The 14,003-nt window shown below is 36.5% G+C and overlaps 1 long non-coding RNA gene across 1 annotated transcript in view; it reads left to right on the top strand.

Annotated features, from left to right (window-relative positions):
* Window positions 1-12,299, top strand: part of LOC117076298 — a 144,498-nt gene extending 132,199 nt beyond the window's left edge. The window contains exon 3 of the long non-coding RNA XR_004434309.1: window positions 11,658-12,299. This is a non-coding gene — a long non-coding RNA (uncharacterized LOC117076298). The remainder of the gene's footprint in view (window positions 1-11,657) is intronic.
* Window positions 12,300-14,003: the final 1,704 nt, after the last annotated feature.

The following is a 14,003-nucleotide window of genomic DNA, read 5'->3' as shown; positions in this document are numbered from 1 at the left end:
TTGTAAGGTGACCTGAGTGTTTTCAAGATTACCAAAGTATTATAGAAATGCATGTTAAAATGATAAAGAGAAAAACAAGAACACACACAAAAAAACACATTGCAATTAAGCACGTCACACACATCTAGTTAAGAATGATGACCCTTTGTGTGGGTTAGATGTCATTAAAAATCATAGACCATGATTTAAAATAGTTGCTGTGGTCAGACATGTGATACCACAAAGCGGAAGAAGTCTAATCTTGAGCCACATGTATTTTTAAAAAAACATCCTAGTGCCCATTTATTTACGGAAACAAGCTTGGCCATTCATTAGTAACCAAGGCAGGAAGAAGTCATCTGATATTCATGCACAAATTTAGCTATTTCCATTTGAATGAATATAATCTTGAAAGATTTAGTTTTTAAATGGTTCTATTTACTCATAATAATTAAATGTTATGTAAAACATTACTTGTGAAACATTTTGATATAAGTTTTTAACACAGTTTTTTTATTATACGGTCTTGAGGAAGACAGGGCATTTATCATTGTTATCTGTATAAGTGAATAAATAAACTAAAGAAGTTAAATGACTTGTCCTAGGTCACCTATTTTTTTCTTGGTGGAGCCCAGGTTCAATTTAGTCCTCTGCTCACAAAGACTGTAGACTTGGAATAAAGTTAGAAACCATCAAAAAACATTATCCAGGTCCATTTCTTTGCATACAGTCTATACATTATTGAAACAAAATTTATCTCAAAAATCTGTTGTCAGCATGATTTGGTATTTCCTGGAATTTTACAATTATAAAACTAGATAGATTCTAGATATCTAGTCTGGCTATCTCCTTTTATTTTGTGTTGTAAACATAGTTCCTTTCTGTTAATCCATCAAAAAATTTTTAGTAGTTTATATTTTGAATAAAAAATACTAAATATAGTTTGTTGCAAGTTTGGGCATATGATGCTAAATACTTTGATACTTTTAAAAATGTGTAAGAAATTGACACCATCATATATTAGAACAAGCATTGTAACCTCTTGAGAGAGAATATAACCTAAAGCAGTTCATCCAAAACCTCCTTACATTATAGGATTTACATTTGACTCTTTCCAATATGTCTTTAGGTCTTCTTAGTATAGATTCTCTAGAAATACCTCAATAGCAGAATAAAATTTATGTTGGAAGATGATTGAAAGCTTGTGGCTAAATTTTTCTACATCGTTGGCATCATGTAAATGCTCTATCTGTGTATCTATCTCTATCTATTTGGGGTTAAATTTATAGTCCAATATTTTGTAATTTGTTTTATAAAAATCTCACATAACTTTCCTATTTTGAAGTCTCCTGAGTATTAAAATATAATTAATACTTGAATTAAATATATGTTTTGTAACTACTAAGTTATTAGCAACAATTGCATTACGTACCTGGAGTTGAGGGAGTAAAGAAGGATAAAACATTGTGCAGTGCAGATTCGAGCTATTATATTGTTCAGAGATGGTACACTAGTTAAAAACTGGAATATTCTTGAAGTGGGACTTGAACTGGGATTTGAAGGATCAATTTGGCTTTGGAGAAAAGAGGTATAGCATTCTAAAAAAGAAAGACTGCAAAACAAACAAGACTGCAAACAAAGACTGCAGAAAAACACATGAGAGTAGAATAAATGCCTCTGTGGAGTCTACAATGAGGAGGCTGGGATTTTCTGTTTACAAGATGAGCCAGACTGCAGAACTTCAGGAGCTAGAATCAATGGGCTCCAGTCCAGGCCATCTCTAGGATATGGAATCAAGGTCATCTGAAAAGTGAACACATTGGGCAGTGTGTGAAACCAGGATGTTTGACTGTTAGAAGAAAGGAAAGTGGGTAGTTCTAATCAAGGGGCCAAAACAAATGCAAGTCAAGTTGGAAAAAGGTCACCTATCAGTGGAGCTTGAAGCAGCAGTCAATAAACAGTCAGGAGGGCGGGAAATAAGTGGAGCTCAGTCAGTGAAGGCTTAGTATCAGTGCCTGGGTACTCAGTAAATTAAGTCAGTATGAGATACTAGTAGTAAGAAAACAAATGAAAGTTATTCAGTTATAAGGCTGGAATATAAGCAAGCAGCGAGACCAGAGCAACATACTGCCAGAGAAATGATCAACAGAAGAATGTTCGTATTCCCCTGTTTCAAGTGCAGTGTTGTTCAGAGCCTAGAGACAGGGCTGAACATGTGATTGGGGATACTGAGGCTTCAAAGATAGGGGACATATACGGATTAGGAGTCAAACATGCCACTCCTCATGATTTAGAGTATATGTTAGAGTATGGCGGGGAGTTGAATATGGAAACCTTAGAAAGTGGAAGAAAGGGTTCAGGTTTGATGTGGTTGCTATTCAGTAGGTCCTTGAGCAGAAGAGCAACCACATTAGGTCAGTTCTTAATGCAAACTGTTCTGGCTATAATATGCAAGATAGCTTGAAAAAGAGAGAAACTGGATATACATGAAGTAGATGACAGTATTTTGCCACAAATATTAGTGTGAAGTTATGGAGCACTTAACTTCATTTACCAGGCAGTTTCAGAGAAGATATAAGGATGGGACTTTCAGTGCAGTGAGTTGAAAAATGAATATGAAGTGAGTAAATGAAATCAGCAAGGGTAGACTATCGTTTTCAAGAGTGTCTGCGAGCAAGGAGAAATAAATAGGAAAGTAGTTAGAAACTCAGGGTATTTTTTTTTTTTTTTTTTTTTAAAAAGGGAAGATACTGTTTTTATACAAACCCTTAGGAGGAAAACACTTTTTTTGCTTTTAGGACTAAGGAGAATGGTACTTCTGAGCAATTATGTTTTTATGTTAGAAACACTTTTGATTTTGAAATTAATCAGGTTTTTCCATTTTCCCTTGACTGTCCAAAAAGTTAAAGTTAACTTTGCTTCAGCTGAAGGAAATTTGTAGGTCTTCATGGGATGGATTTTAAGCCTCATTCTTGATTCCATTTTAGGTCTTTGTCTTATTTTTCTCCCATTTGCTAGTTGCTCCTATTTGGATTTCCTTTCCTTTCCTTTCCTTTTCCTTTCCTGTTTCCTTTCCTTTTTCCTTTCCTTTCCTTTCCTTCTTTCCTTTCTTTCCTTCCATTTCTTTTTTTTTTTGTAACCTTATAATTCACTTATATTACCTTCTAGAATGAGATGGGAATATAAATAAATTTGCTGTACCCCTACAACAAATACATGGTAAGATGTTAATTAGTGTTTATTAAATAAATTGAGCCAAGAATATAAAGAGAAAAAAGAATCTTACTGACACTTTGTAGAATGACATGAGAGGATAGATAGACTGGATAAAGGCAATGAGAACAGGAGTTGGTGAAAGTTATTGACTTTAATTGGGAATTCTTACGGGGCTATCTGGAACAAAAGTGAGTATTTAAACGGTAATGCAGATTTAATGGAAAAACAGTTTAGATTTGAAAAAACTCTTTACTTGGCTATCATCTGTAAAAAGCTTTAACTTTTTGAATCTATCAGAAGTTGCCTCTTGTGTTGATTTGTGTCAGATGATTCGTGTCTGTTCATTACCTTGGGGCTGCTATACATAGAACTGTGCTCACATTCATGCTGGACATAGGGACTATTTTCTCTAAAATGACAGGCAAATTTTCAAAACTTTGGTTCTGTATTATCAGCATGATCACTTCCTTCAATTTGAGTCCTTTCCAGGGTGTGTGTGACACTAACATTGTCGTTAATGTGTGGGAGGGCAGGGGCATCTTGAGAGTGAAATGAGAGTATCAAGAATAAACACTGTTCTTATTAATATGAAATATAAACTGAAAAAGTTAGCAAGAAAATTCAAATCTTATATTTAGTTTCAAACAATGAGGAGAGCATCCTTCAAATAAATTCACATGAAAGTGAATAGGACCTCAATGCAATATAGTCCAAAGAATATTATGTGATTAAATAGGAAAGAGATACAAGCATAAACAGCATTTGTTGGCAGTGAGGTGGTATCAAAGGAGATAATAGTTTCACTGTATTCTGCTGGAGTACCCTATTCTCAATCTTTGTAACACCTTGAAGGGGATTTTGACTAAATGAGTCATATTCTGGAGACAATGACTTCAACAGAGCAGACTCTGGGACCAGTCAGGTCACAAGTGGCCACAAAATATGGGGTTGTTGATTCTGGAAAAGAGATCTGTTAAATATCATATAATATAAAAAGGATGTTGTGAAAAATGCTTTGATTTATTCTGAAAATCTCTAGGACATGTACTTAAACTGTTATGCACTGAATCAAGAAATATTTATTAAGCATCCATTGCTAGGCAGTATGTTAGGTGCTGGAGAAAGAGGGAGGAACAAGACAGGCGCATTCTCTGAGTTGAAGGAGTGAGATAATAATACTTAAAAAGACAGGCAAATGCTGAGAGGGGAGTTATGTGGAATACTGTGGGTGCATACAGCAATGTAACCAAATGGTGGGGTCAGATTTCTAAATAATTATTATTTTACATAAATATATATCCAGTACGTAAATGAAGTGAGTTTCCCAACTGCTAGACCCCATGCCCCATTACGGAGTGTCTCGTTACTAGATATTTTCTGATAGCTGCCAAATGGCTTTTTGTGTGGAATTTCATAGAGATTATATTTTCGTCAAGTGAAAGATTGAAGGAGAGACTCTCTTTAGGTATTTTCTAACTCCAAGAATGCATCTACAGTCATAAAATGTTCAATTATGAATTTTTAATTTATTGGAGTAATTTAAAGTTTCTTAACACATGAAATAATTAAGCAATCTCTAGCCTTAGTTACTTCCTTTTATTCAGTGACTAATCTTATTTATAAATTTTTTTTTTTTCCTGTGGGTGGAAGTAAAAATAAGAGTGTTTAAGAAGGAAACATGGGTGATTAACACCCTTAAAAAGCTTGTTACCATCTTTGGGTTATAAATAAACTTGAGGGAAAAAATGCATCATTATGTCTCTTTTTTTTCCCAGAAGTTTACTAAGGGTGGGATCCCCTTCTTACCTCTTGAATAACCACAGAAAAAATGGAAAAGAGTCATACCGTTTATTGTCATGTCATTTAGTGACAAAATTAATGATTGTCATTTTTGGGTACTGATTTGTGATCTTATCTCTCTAAGCTGCTCTGATGGTTACTTATCTTTTCATCTGGATCATCCTGTGATGCTTTCAGAATGCTGTCTGGCCCATTAGACACCACTAGAAAAAATCATGAAAATTTCTTTTAGATTATTTTAAACAAATATTATATTTTAATAATAAAAATATAGAAAAGAGGTAAAATCCTTAAAAGTACCAGACTGCACCCCTGGAGAACTGAACTCTAGTTTCCTTTTGTTTTGGGTAAGCTATGTGGGTTTGAGCAACCTTTATTTTCCAAGGTGTATAATCACAAGGCTTGGAAGGATCATGTGTAAAAGTTTCTTCATGTTCTACCATTTGGAGGTGGGTGATGTGCTCTGGACAGGAGGGCTTTCCTTTAACACTAAGTGACAACAATGATCTCGAGCGGTTTGTATCAATCTCAATAAACTGTCTATGAACATTCATTTAAAAAATGTAAGAAAACTTGTTTTCAAATTCTAGTTATTAGTAACAATATCAGATATTTGTATTGCACTGTGTGTTTTTCCCATCCATGTCCAAAACATTCTTATTTGGTAGACATAACAGAATAATCCATAAATAAAAGTAAATGAAACTAGTTCCATCATATAAAAAGACACCAAAGTTCATCCAGAGTCACTGTGAAGCCCAAGGTTATATGGCTAATGTGAGGTGGAAGCAAATTTCTGATTTCAGTTTCTGTACCCCTTTCCGAATGAACAGCTCTATACAAGTGTTATTTACTATTGCATTTATGTTACTTATATGTAAGAGTGATGCTCTGCTTGATTCTCATCATTGTGCCCTGCAGTAGCCTTCAATAAGAAAATATCACTTCATCACACCATCTGCCCATTTTCTATTGGAACTTAGCATACCAAATTTGCAGAGAACTGCTAAAGGTGGCAGCCTTTTGAAGGCACTTGGGCAATGCCATTTCCTTAGGGATATGAACATTTTGATTATTCTGTTCAGGTCCCACAGGACATAGACCCTCCTGTTGGGTGGTTCTGTTTACACACCAGAGAGGCTGCACTCCCGATTCATCCATCTGCAGGAGCACAAGGCCCAGGGGACATCCATACCCACTATTCAACTATATCAGCAAAAAACTCTGGGCTGGTTTCTTCTTTTGGTTTATGTGACTATAATTTCCAGTCAACTAGCTAGAGAATCAAGTCATGCATTCAGCATAATTTATCATGGATTGGACAGGGAAGCCTGGACATTAGAATATAAGATAGAAGGGACGAATTTAGCAATTTGTAGTGTCAAGAAACACTCGATATCTCTGTGGCCTCTGGAGTCAGACAGAATAGCTTTAAATCTTGCTTTCCTACTTGGTAGCAGTGTGAATGTGAACAAACTACCTAATCTCGATAAGCCTTAATTAACCCATTTGGACAATGTTGAAAATAAAAGCATGCATTTTAAAGGGTTGTGGGTGAGGATTAAATGAGAAAGCATAGGCAGAGCCTGGCACATGGTAAACAACAAACGACTGGCCACTCGCTTACAATCCCCTGTACCTCTCATGTATTGACCAGCGTCCTGGAGAGAGATACTGTCTCTGAAAGTCGGAGTATAGAGTTAGCTGTGAATAAGTGTGAGTTATCATAGAGGAAAAGCAATTGTCTTTGTAATTTTTACAGAGACAACCCAAGTATGAGCTATTGTTTTGGGAATTGCATTTACCCCTTTGAAAATAATAATTCTAAAGTATACAGATAAATTATAGGTAGTAGATTATGGTCTATCTCTAAAACTGATCGGTTGTCTTCACATTACTGTTAACTACTTAGGGCTCTTAAAGAGGTTATTTTGCTTTTCTAAATTTTATAAAATGAGACCTAAATGATCTTCAGTATTTCCTCCTGGTCTAAGAGTCTACAGTTCTTATGAGTCTATATACATCTATTACTGTTATCTATATTTATATTTTTTTCCTGGAAATTCCTCTTTATAGTGTTTCCATAACATACTGGAGATTTTCCCTTGGAAAAAATAATGGTTTGAGCACATTCTGAAAGTCACAAGAAGGGAAATGCCTTTGAACTGGTAACTTTGCTAATGGAAATTGTCATCCCAGAGGTTGTATAGCCTTAAAATGTAAAGTACTACATCAATCTAATTACCGTTTATTGTTAACTTTCCAAATGCTAGGCATTGAGCTGCTAGGTTTACTCACAGTACTTTGTCACACGATCACACACACCTACACATGCAGGCTGGAAGTCAGGTATTGTTCTCATTTTATAGTTGGTAACACTGAGGTTCAGATATGTGAAGCAACTTGTCCAAAGTCACATAGCTGTTGGTGATGCTAGGCTTTAGGTTTGGGTCTGTCTGACAACTCTGGCCATGTCCTTATCTCCATATTGTCTCTACAAAATGGTTTAAGTAGATAATAGTTAAGAAGGCAAACTAAATGTTCTGGGAAATAAACTACTAATTTCTGAGTTTGACATAAATCAGGATAATTTTTTTTTCTCTTTTTTGACTTTTCTATAAATGTTTATTTATTGTTGCAGTTATGTTACCTATATGTAAAAGAGAGGCTGTGCCTGATTCTCATCACTGGACTCAACAGTAGCCTTGATTAAGAAAAGATCACTTAATCACACCCTTTACCCATTTTCCGTTTGAACTTAGCATACCAGATTTGCAGAGAACTGCTAAAGGCAGCAGCAGCCTTTTAATGATACCTGGGCAATGCCATCCCTAGGCACCTGTGTCAGTCACTAGGTCAGGTAAGCCACAGCACAATTCCATGAGGGGAGGACGTAATGTATGTACCACTTTGCTCCCAAAACTTTGCACAGTGCTGGAACATAGAAGGCATCTAGTCAATAGGTGTTGAATAACACTCAGGATACAAATGTATTCAGTTTTTAAATCTAGCAACCATTTATCGTGTACTTACCATGAGTAAGGCATCCTAAAATGAAGATGTGTTCTTTGCCTTCTAGGAGATTATAATTTGGGCGGGGGGGGAGGTGGAGTAAGACATGTATTTTATTACTATATGAAGTAGCATATTTTTCTCCAAGATGATTATTGTTCCATACAATCCTAAGATGTAGGCTGGGTAGTAATCAAATTATCTTTTCATATTGCTTGACTTCATGTTTTAATTGGCTTTTGTTTATTTTCTTAGCTCAAGAATATATTTTTATGTGTCTGTTATCTAAAAAACTTAACAATTAAATTAGTTTGCTAGGATAACCATCTCTCTCACATCTGTTCTTGTTAGTATTATGCAAGCCTATTGTCAATAGTATTTGTCCACTGTATCAGTCAGAGTTCGCCATACAAACAGAACTAGTAGGATACAAACATTATATAATATATATGATTATATATGTATGGTTACATGTATATTTATTTATGAAATACATATATTCAAGGAATTCACTCCTGTGATTGTGGGGGTCTGCAAGTCTGAATCTGTAGGACAAGCAAGCACACTGCAAACTCTCAGGCAGAAGCTGATGGTGCAGTCTTCAGCATGAATTTCTTCTTCCTGAGGGTAACCTCAATTTTGCTGGTAAGGACTTTCAACTGAATGGATGACTAAGGCTCACCCACATTATTGAGGATGATCTCCTTTATTTAAACTGATTGTAGATGTTAGACATATCTACAAAATACCTTTTTGAAACAATGTCTAGATTCCTGTTTCACTGGGTAACTGTGTGCCATAACCTAGCTAAGCTTACACCTAAAACTAGCCCTCATGGCCACCACTTACAATATGAAGAAAGTTTCCAAAATAATAAAATTGACAGTTTTAGGGTTTTTTTGCAAACAATAAAGGACTTCTTTTATGGATTGTTACGTTTAACTTCCAGATTAAATTTTGAGGGTCTGAAATATCCAACAGGAACCATAGAGTTCTGAGAGATTTAAAGTGATACTTTGATTTCCATGAAGTCCAAAATTGTGTTCCATTATGAAAACCACTTCTAGGAAATCTATACTTCATAAGACACAACTGAGAAAGTCACTTTTGTTGAGATTTAATTCCCACTTCTTTCTGTCACTTCACAATCACTCATTGAAGAAAGAGAACAAATGTTCTTGTCGCAAATGGGATTAAAGTCTAGCCTCTGTTATTCATCACTTGAAACAGTTTCTTGTAAACAACCAGAAACATCTTCAACTTTTCTTCGATGCATTTTCTAAGTGTCTTTAAAAGTAAAGAAAACACAGGTTGGATATCTAAAGTCAAGGACAGTTCTGAGTTCAGTTTGGTAAAATTTCTATGCATAAATCTATCTGTTTCTCTGGAATCATCTTTTAATAATTGTATTTCAGTTCATATTAGAGAATTTCTTCTTAGGAACTACGTATAATCCACTTCTCTTGAGGCTTTCTTCTTGCCTACGTCCTAGATAAAAATAACCCTGAAACTTCAATTCATAGCCTGCGTAAATCTAAAACCTAGTGTTCTGTGAATTCTGGGAGCGGGGAGAGCTGGAGAGCTTATATTTCATGGTTTCCACTGCTTCTTAAGTTTCTTTTTCCTATATCATTAGAAGCTTTGCTTAATCGTTAGCACCTCGACATAGGTAAGCTTAGTCTCCTCCTCACTTTCTTAACAACAATTAAAAAATGTGTCTCCATCCACACAAAACATTTCTTAGAGAAATAAGTAGATGTTATGAAGGGAAATGTACCCAACTGTGTGTATGTGTGTTGTAAATTGGATGAAATGAAGAGCTTTACAATATAACAAGGCAAACAACCTCAAATGAAGCAATAGACATGCGCATGCCCCTTCACTGCACCACCTCCTCCCGCCTCCTCTCTACCCCTCCTCCTCCCTGCCCCTCCTGCTCCCTATCCCTATTGAGTTTTCTGGCCCTTTTCTCTCCTTTATTCTTTCTTTCTTTTCTCCATTTGTAGCTATCAGTTTCTTTCAAGAACTGCTATAGCAACTTTGTACCCTTTCTTATGCAGAACGTCTTCTCTTTCCCACCCATATTCCTTCTGTCCCCTATGATTCTAATCTGCTCTGAGGAAAAGCCCTTTCTATTGGATATACGGTAATTATGGTAAGAGAACAGTAAGATTAAACACAAAGACGCTTCATTAAAAAGTGCGTACATTTACTGCAAATGATGAAAATAATGCAACACAAAATAAGACTTTCATTCAGAGAAACATATAATATCCGAGTAAAGATTGCAATGTTTTCTATTCCATGGAAAACTGCTACTGAACCAAAGGAGAATGTTTTTCCCTTTCTCCTCTCTTTTAGCTACCCATAAGGACTGTTTAGTTTTTGTCTTCCTTTCACATTTCCAACCCAAGTATTCCAACCAAGTATTATAACTTTGAACACTGTTGTTCAAGGTTATTGATGAGTTGAGTGATATTATCATTCATTTTGCAAACATGCGTATTTGCCAGGAATGATAGGGAGTGGAGATGCAAAAATGAATATGACATTTTGCCTTCAAAGATATTACAGTCCATTGCAGTATCACTTAAATAAATTAAACAAATGTATGTTAGCAGTGCCATGATAAGCCTTGTTTGGGGAGAGCGGGGGCACAAAAGAAGATCTAGACCATTTTTCACTGGCAGTGTTTAGGTGTAGGTCACACAAGTCATTTTGAAAAACAGGTAATGATTAAATGCCCCGAAGGTGGACAATTTAATGCTGTGGAAATGAAAAATGCTTTTCTAATGAATCAAAGCAGGTACTGATTAAGGGTAAGGGCAGGTAGAGAGAAAGGTGAGAAATGATAGAAAAGTAGAATAAAGATGAGGGAAAAGTAAAAGAGAAGAGCAATTTTGCTCAATTCACTTAATCAATGCAACATATTCAAATTGCTGGCAGCAATTTTCTCAGAAATGTCTAGTAGAGTTTTGCTTTTTTTCCAACTCTGAGGATAATAGCTCACCAAATTACACTGATAGACTATGAGATAATTGGAAATATCTAAGTGGTAGATCAGTGTATTGGCTATTAGGGACTGTTATGAGGAGTTGCAATAAAGCAATTTACCTGATGCTGGTATGCAGAAGACTTGCTAGCTAGATACACAGTGAAGTTCTAGTAGTTACTGTTCGACAGTTCATATAGTGTTATTGACACTTTCACCTTGAGAACGTTGGTAAACCATAGCTCTGCTATGGATGTATAATTCCGTACACAGTAAACTGTTCTGTTCTAGGGTGGTTAATGAAAACAGGCAACAGTCTGAGCATTGCATTACTGAATATTACTAGAGCATTGTATTTCCAAAGTATTACTGAAATAGTTACCAAGTTACAATTTTATGTGCCAGTTTTAGTCAGTGCTATGATTTGAATGTGTCTTCCCAAAAGCATGTGTTGGAAACTTAATCCTCAAAGCAACAGTTTTGGGAAGTGGGGCCTAATGAGAGGTAAACAGGCCATGAGGGCTGAGTAAATGAATTAATACAGTTGTTGCAAAAGTAGGTTTGTTATAAAAGGGGGAGTTTGACCCTTTTTTATTTTCTCTCTCCCTTGTCCTTGCCCTCTCTTGGCCTTTCTGCCTTCTGCCATGGGATGATGCAGGAAGAAAGCCCTCATCAGATGCTGACATCATGATCTTGGACTTCCCAGCCTCCAGACTGATAAGAAATAAATTTCTGTTCTTTATAAATTACCCAGTCTCAGCTATTCTGTTATAGTTACATAAATGGACCAAGAGAGTCAGGGAGACAGCATGGAACAGTTACGAAACTTTTGCATCTGAGGCAGGCTCCTGTGCTCTGTCTACTCATTTTTATTTTTCCCGTTGTGAGTTTATTACTTGGGTGTCCTAGAATAAACCATTTAATATCTTTGCACTGGGGCTTCATAATCTACAAATGGGAAGAGTAGGTTAGACAACCTCTGATCTCCTTTCTAGATATGACATTCTAGGATTCCAGAGAGTGGAATACAGTAGGGTGGATTTTTGTTTCCCTCTCCTAGAATGGATGAGAAATCACTTAGGCAGAAAGCCCCTTTATAATGCTTTCCTCCCTCACATTTCCTCTCAGACACTACTGGAGTAGAACAGATATTTAATAGGTCCTTATTGACTGAGTAATGTTCCTTCTTATGGTCAGGAGCCCTCAGAGACTTTTGTACATATTCTCAATTTAGACTTCAGGGCATTAAAGGAAGATGCTTCATTTTATCAGTGACATTCTTTTTATTATACAACTAAAAGCGTGGATTTAGCTTTTGCTTTATGTGAGTAAAGCAAAGTTGTTAAAGTCAGGCATCTTCCTGGAATAAATGTGAACTGCTGTAATTAGAAACTGTTTCTGTCATAATTATGTCCTGGAGTCTGAGGTGTAGGTTCATTTTAATAAATGGAAAAGGAAAGTAACCCAGGCCAAGGAGATTCATCTTTGGAAGACAACCTAGCAGAAATATAACATCATCCTACTTCAGACACTGGATGAACAAACGCCCCTATGAGAGAAACAGAAACCACAGCTCATAGAAAAAGGCTCTGAACCATAAGAAGAATGTGAAAGAAAGGGGCTGAATTCTGACCACAGGAGGAGTCACACAAAAATCTCCCTTTGCGTCGTTCCCAGTGAGCTTGTCTGAAAGGGAAATGAGTGGTTAAGAGCTTTTAGTTTTAAATTTTAGTCGAAAGGATGATCTGTTCTGTTGCAATATGGCCCATGCAGAAAAGAAGGAAAATCGAAGTAATGATGAGGAGGCCACTTAAAGGGGGAAATACAATAAGTTTCAGTTGGTATTTTTGTTTGTTTCACAAATAGACAACATTTGGCATAAGGTCACATGTATATCACTGAGGATGATAGACGATGTGGAGATATAAAGTATGAAAATGAAAATGGTCATTTAAAAAAGCTTAATACCCCGTCTCTACTAAAAAATACAAAAAACTAGCCGGGTGAGGTGGCGGGTGCCTGTAATCCCAGCTACTCAGGAGCCTGAGGCAGGAGAATGGCGTGAACCCGGGAGGCGGAGCTTGCAGTGAGCCCAGATCGCGCCACTGCACTCCAGCCTGGGCGACAGAGTGAGACTCCGTCTCAAAAAAAAAAAAAAAAAAAAAGCTGAATAATTGAATAATTTGGGGGACATGTTTAGAAAACTCTAAGTCAGTATCTTCCTACCCTTTTCATGTCATGGTTCATATTACAAAATAAAAAAATAAAATGTGTTGATATCACTGTGGTGCATACTGTCAAGGGTGATAGGCCAGCCCTGGGATTTGGGCTACCTCATGCCCAACCTGACCAGACCCGGGACCTGAGGGATTAAGTAGTTTTGCTCACCTGAAACTTATTTTTGGAACACTTGTGAATCCTGTAAGGCATCTAATACTTTTTAGTAGGATGTATGGAGAAAGAGACCAGACCTTCTGGGTAGTATGGAGGATTATCATTATTATTTATCAAGTCACTGCAAAATATCAGCAAACGTTGTTCTATACTTATTAAATTGTAATGGACATGATTTTAATAGAATTTAGTTAGTGCTAGCTGTTCAAGTTTGTCAGGCTATGGTCACAGCTACCAGTCATGCACACCAGAATAATTGATTATCAAGTAGGCTAAAACATTCTGTTTTTTGAGGTGGAGTCTTGCTCTGTTGCCCAGGCTGGAGTGCAGTGGCACAATCTCAGCTCACTGCTACTTCTGTCTCCCGGGTTCAAGCGATTCTCCTGCCTCAGCCTCCCAAGTAGCTGGGACTATAGGTGTGTGCCACTATGCCTGGCTAATTTTTGTATTTTCAGTAAAGACGGGGTTTCACCATATTGGCCAGACTGGTCTCGAACTCCTGACCTTGCGATCCACCTGCCTTGGCCTCCCAAAGTGCTGGGATTACAGGCTTGAGCCACTGCATCCAGCCTCATAGGCTAAAACATTCTATTAATTATATACTTTTCTG

Source organism: Trachypithecus francoisi, unplaced genomic scaffold, assembly GCF_009764315.1.
Source record: "Trachypithecus francoisi isolate TF-2019V2 unplaced genomic scaffold, Tfra_2.0 Lachesis_group5, whole genome shotgun sequence".
Lineage (NCBI taxonomy): Eukaryota > Metazoa > Chordata > Mammalia > Primates > Cercopithecidae > Trachypithecus > Trachypithecus francoisi.
This window is presented reverse-complemented; position numbering and strand designations above follow the sequence as displayed.